General features: G+C 42.9%; 1 long non-coding RNA gene across 1 annotated transcript; it reads left to right on the forward strand.

Annotated features, from left to right (window-relative positions):
- Positions 1–1,213: 1,213 nt before the first annotated feature.
- Positions 1,214–5,237, forward strand: LOC147981964 (uncharacterized). Its single transcript, XR_015599085.1, has 4 exons — positions 1,214–1,848; positions 1,929–2,896; positions 4,041–4,100; positions 4,984–5,237. It is a non-coding gene; the product is annotated as an uncharacterized LOC147981964 (long non-coding RNA).
- The last annotated feature ends 425 nt before the right edge of the window (positions 5,238–5,662 follow it).

The raw sequence follows: 5,662 nt of genomic DNA on the forward strand, positions 1-5,662 counted from the left end.
ACCTACAGTTCAAATTTGACCCGCTTCCTACTGAATCGGCGGGAATTTGTCTTTTTCACCAGAGATGGATCAAAGATTTTTCACCCAACCATTTTTGTCAACTGTGCATTAAATATGGCCTCATATTTTAGAAAATTGATTTGGTACAATTTTGCAACAAATATATGGTAGGTCCTTCACACAAAAAAACTCATTTCGGGCACTCGGAAAATGGAAAATGAATTTTCCGTGCAAAGAAAATGAAAACTCCCTTAGGAAACATTGTTTGGAATTCCAAGATGCACCCTTGTGCACAATATGAGATCATTTGAACAAACTATGCCATGAACGTGGCCATAAGATTGATCACTTGGCTTGAAAGTCATGAATCTTCACGCATGATAGCTCATTTCTGAGAACATTTTTAAAATAATTGTCGTATTACAAGTTTATTATTTTTCCTGGAAACTTGGTCACATATGATGACACAATGCGAAGGTTTTCCAATTTTTTGATTTTTTTTGAATTTGTTAAGCCGGTTTCAAAATGCGGTCAAAACGGCGGGCTTGACCGTTCCTAGCTAGTGGTTGAACCTTGGAAATTTTTTAATGTTTCTCTGATTAAATAGATACTTATGTACCTAGAAATGATTTTTGGAAAAAATAAAGAGCAAACTATGATGCAGCTGTAGTTTAAATTTGACCCGCTTCCTGTTGAATCGGCATGAATTTATCTTTTTCACCAGAGGTGCATCAAAACTTTTGACACCCAGCCATTTGATCAATTGTGCATTAAATATGGCCTAGTATTTTAGAAAATTGATTTTGTCCAATTTTGCAACAAATATTTGGTAGGTCCTTCACAGAAAAAAAAACCTTTTTCACTACAAGAAAATGATTAAAAATATCTAGGAAGATAAAAAATGCATGCAAATCGGTGATCATCCATAAAAATGGGGTCTAACTTGAGTGAAAAATTTAGTTGTGCCGTTTTGCAAAATATTTTGATAGTTGCTTCACAAAATTCCCCTATTTTTAGTACTTAGAAACTATTTTAAACCACTGATTTTCCGAACCAATCAGGGCTCTTCCCACGGATCGATGACATGGCGTCCATCCATCCATCCATCTCTCCATCCCATATCCATCCATTCATCTATCTATAGAAAAAAAAAGAAACAAAAAAGAAAAAGAGATACCCACACACCCCAACCCTAGATCAAACCCATCCCCCCGTCGCACCCCTCCTCCCTCCTCCCAATCTCCTCGCCGCCGCCGCCGCCGCCACCTCCTCCTCCCCGTCCTCGGCCCCTCCCGATCCACCTCCTCCCCGTCCTCTCCCACCCACTTCCGACCTCGTCGTCCTCCTCAACCACCGACGCCGACCTCGTCCCTCCCTCCCCTACCCTAGCGCCGCGCCCTCCCCGCCAGCCCCTCTGCAATCACGCCAACCCCATACGCACGGATCCGGCGTCTCCGACCTCGATTCCACTTCCCATCCCCCTTCCCCACGCTCCTCTCAAGCTCCAGATCCCCGGCCGCGATGACCCCTTCCTCAGCTTTGCCGACAGCGGTGCCCCCATGCGAACGCGGCTTGGTCGCTTCCTCCGGGAAGCCTATCCCCTCAGATCCGCCCGCCGCCACGTCATGGTCGAGTTCTACGCGCCCTGGTGCGGCCACTGCCGTGCGCTCGCGCCTCACTACACCGCCGCCAACGCCAGCCTCGCCGAGCAGGGGATCGACGTTGCGCTGGCCAAGGTGGACGCATCGAGGACCATGACCTGGCGCAGGCGCATGACGTGCAGGGCTACCCCACCCTCCTCTTCTTCATCGACGGCGTGCCTAGGGACTACTCCGGCGAGAGGACCAAGTGAGGATCTCTGCAGATCCCCAATTCCCTCCCTACTCCGGCTCTGCGGCTGTTAAGAAAGAATTTTTGCTTTGCTGCAGGGACGCCATCGTGGCTTGGGTCGGCAAGAAGCTGGGCCCTGCGGTGCAGAACCTCACCGCAGTCGACGAGGCCGAGAAGGTCGTCTCCGGTGACGACGTGGCCGTGCTCGCCTACCTCCACCACCTCTCGGTACGCTACGCAATGTGTATGTTATGTCTGAGATGTACTACTCAACTTACTTATTGCTAGTCATGACTGTCATGCGTATGTTATGAATTCAGAAACTATAACATGTTTTTTTGCCATGGTGAAGGAGTAAACTGAACAATTAAGTTGCTAGTTCAGTATGTCAGTTGCATCATACTGTACATGAATGCAAGCTGACTGCCAGTTCTGTATGTTACTTGGTGCATAACGTTTACTTATTTGCAGGCCGTAGCTGTTGTGCACCTGTCATGAATTCAGAAACTATACTGTCAATTCATCAGCAGCTTTTTCTTAGTGGAGTTGCTAATTTCACGCTGGAAAGCTTGCTTTTCACATATCCCATTGTACATAATTAATACTGGATTAGTTACCTGCTTTTGTACACATGCCAACGGGATGTTCTCTAGTTTCTCTAAATCCAGTGATTTGAAACTTCAATGTAGTCATTTTACAATGCACCATGGTTTCTTGTTTCTGTTGTGAAAGTAATGTCAATGGTGTTGCACAGTTCTGAATAAAAATGCAAATGGCTTGTGAATGTCACTGAACTTACAATATCAGTCTCTTAGAGTTGTTTTTGCAACCCAATATTGTTGTAAAATCCTTTCCTTGAGCTGCGGTTGATGTGGTGGTCTGCTGTTGTGGATGATGCATGCCGGGGCTGCTGGAGAACACGGAGAAGGACAGGGTCCAGAGGCTGATAGGCTCAAGCCTCCCGTGGAGCCATGATTTTCCCAGTTGATGGATCTTTCCTGTGCACGCCGGCATCCAGGTCGACAACGCGTGCTGGGAACTTTACTGCCTCGAGCATGGCATCCAGGTTCGTCCTACCCCATCTCCCGCCTCTCGCCCCTTCTCATGTCGACTCGTATGCGGTTGCTCGGATGTGTTGATTGGTTGGAGAGGGTTTCCCATCGTGGATATTCTCTGGTTTGGAATATTTAGGCTGTAATTGATGCGTGATTTGAGCTGTGATGGGATTACTCGATTACCTTTCCGTGTAGGTCTAGTTGTTTTCACGCGAGGATGCGCCAATTAGTGTTCGATCAACGCGACCCTTCTGAATTAGTCAGGAACATGAATTGTTCATAGTCCATAATTTAAGCCTCTGACCTGTGATGTTTAGTCATTTCGTTTTGTATTTTTAGATCTGATATGCAATTGGAGTCCTAGGATCGTATTTTTCAGGAAAAATGAATACACTTCTGCACTAGTTTAGTTGCCACTTTTGTGTGAAATCTCAGATCTACTTAGGCCATTATCATGCTTTCCATGGTCAGTTTTGATGTGTTATGAAATTATGATCTGCATCCAACTAACACCTCATTGTTCCCTGTTGTAGCCTGATGGCCATTTTGTTCACAATGCTCATTGCTTTTTTTGCTGCACAATGCTCATTTTGCTGCTAGTGTCCATTTAGCAGTTTTTTACTATGTTTTGGCTTAGTTTTGTTCACGTGTATAATAAGCATCCTGAATGCTCATTTAGCAGTGTATTAATAACACTGCTAGTTTTGTTCACGTGTATTCAGATTAATACATTGTGTTATTAAACTGCACAATGCTCATCATGTTGGCTACTTGTCGATGTTCTCCGCATAACTATAGGCTGCCATGTCTTTTCCACTTTCCTTTTCACTTTCTGTAATGCTAACTTGACGGTAACCCTATAGTTTGTTGGCTGTTGCAACCCAGCAGTGGCGCTTCCATTTTAACGCATGTACTAGTGTGCTAAAACTTGCAAAAGGCACAAATCTTGAGCTTTCTTTATCGGCTTGTTGCTGCTGCTCCTTGTGTACAATGATTGATGTTGCTCTAGTTAGTGTTGTAGAGGAAGAAAGAGGATGTATTTATATTACTTGCTTCTGCTGCTTATATATAGACATGTATGTATGTTTACTTCATTTCTTCCTTGTCTCACCAATCCCCTCCTAATGAATTTGTTTGTTCGATTTGGATTAGCAGGCTCGTCCCTGGACCAAATGTTCAAGTACAGCCCCATCCACCGCATCGACCTGGAGTCAGGTATGTACTCGTCTTGTTGAACAAATTGGACAGATGCTTCATGGCCTAATGCTTGATGCTAAGCGTCCATACATGGATCTGTAGCGGTCCAGATGAAGAGTGTGATTTGATTTGTTTGGGTTTGAATTGATCGCGTGTGTGTGTGTGTGTGTGTGTCTACAGGGGAGCATGCTTAAGTTACTACTGTACTGTTCTTTGATGTCCTGCCACAGCTTGACACTATTAATTAGGCTTGCTGGACATGTCATGGCACAAGCCTTTGTCTTTTTTAGCATCAACAAATGTTTATCTACTGTAAAGTACTATTAATTAGGATACAGCAGTAACTATAATAGCAGTAACTGTTTGGAGAAATGACTCCAAACAGAGTTGCATAATTACCAATGATACATTTTTTTCTAATTTTTGCATGAGAGCAAACTGGTGTAGCTAGCTGGACTATGCAGCCACGAATCAGGAAGTAGCATATTCAGATTTACTAATAGAAAAAATGTATTAAAAACTTTAAATTTGTCTGTTAGAGATAGCAGTATCGATTGTACCTGTTAAACAAGCATCAATTCTTCCTGGAATGTTTCTCTATCAGCTAGTATGTTTGTACCTGTTAAACAAGCATAATTAACATCTTTCTCAGCGTGCTAGAGTCCATGCTAAAACAAACTAATGTCTATATATCTTAGTAATATTAAACAAAGCTATATGGCTGTTGAGGATATATCTTTAGTAATTTTAGTTTTGGATGTGTCTAATGCAAACATTACTATCAACTGTCAAGTTGATTCTAAAATGTCTCATGAACTTCATTATTCTGTTATTTATTCTTAAATATGCTGTTAGATCTACTTCTATTTTGTTCCTAAATATATTTTTTTGTAACGTGCAGATGCTGGGCTTTCATGTTTCTTCGTGAGCATCAGTACAAAGAAGTTGGAGGAAGAATAGTTCTTTCTCATTGGAGCTAGTTCTGAGAGTAATGGGGTCCTTTATGCTGCTCATATTTGTATGTGTGTTATATGATGTAGCAGAATCTGGCTCATGTGATTGTACACTTGTGGAGCTTGTTATCTCATTGTAAACTTGATGCTGATCACATTTGTATGTGTGTTATATGATGTAGCACTTTGATGGTTGATAACATTTGAAGTATTTCATGAGTATTTAAATTGAAGAATATTGCCCCGACGGCTAGGACCTAGTTCTAGAACCTGACAGTGGGGACCCACCTGACATACCGCTGAAAAGCTAGGGAAAATGCGAAACTTTTTCATGTTGAAGGTTTTCTCTGATTCCTAGCCGTTTTTATGTAATTTCGAAAACAGCGAGATCGCTCGTTCTGCCTTTATTTCAAAACAGATTCTTCGAAAATGCACCGCGTGAAGAACCTGACCTTCTCGGCATGTGTACCTGAACTTCACTCTGTTTTTCATGTGTTTTTTTGCCCGTAACTCTTCATCCACTGCTCGTAGCTCTCCATCCACTCACCGGAATTGAGCAGGTGATATACCGATGGAAAGCTGCTGTAAACACGCAACTTTCCCGTGTTGATCATTTTTTCATACTCG

Source organism: Triticum urartu, chromosome 3A, assembly GCF_056163025.1.
Source record: "Triticum urartu cultivar PI428250 chromosome 3A, HENAU_Tu73, whole genome shotgun sequence".
Taxonomy (NCBI): domain Eukaryota; kingdom Viridiplantae; phylum Streptophyta; class Magnoliopsida; order Poales; family Poaceae; genus Triticum; species Triticum urartu.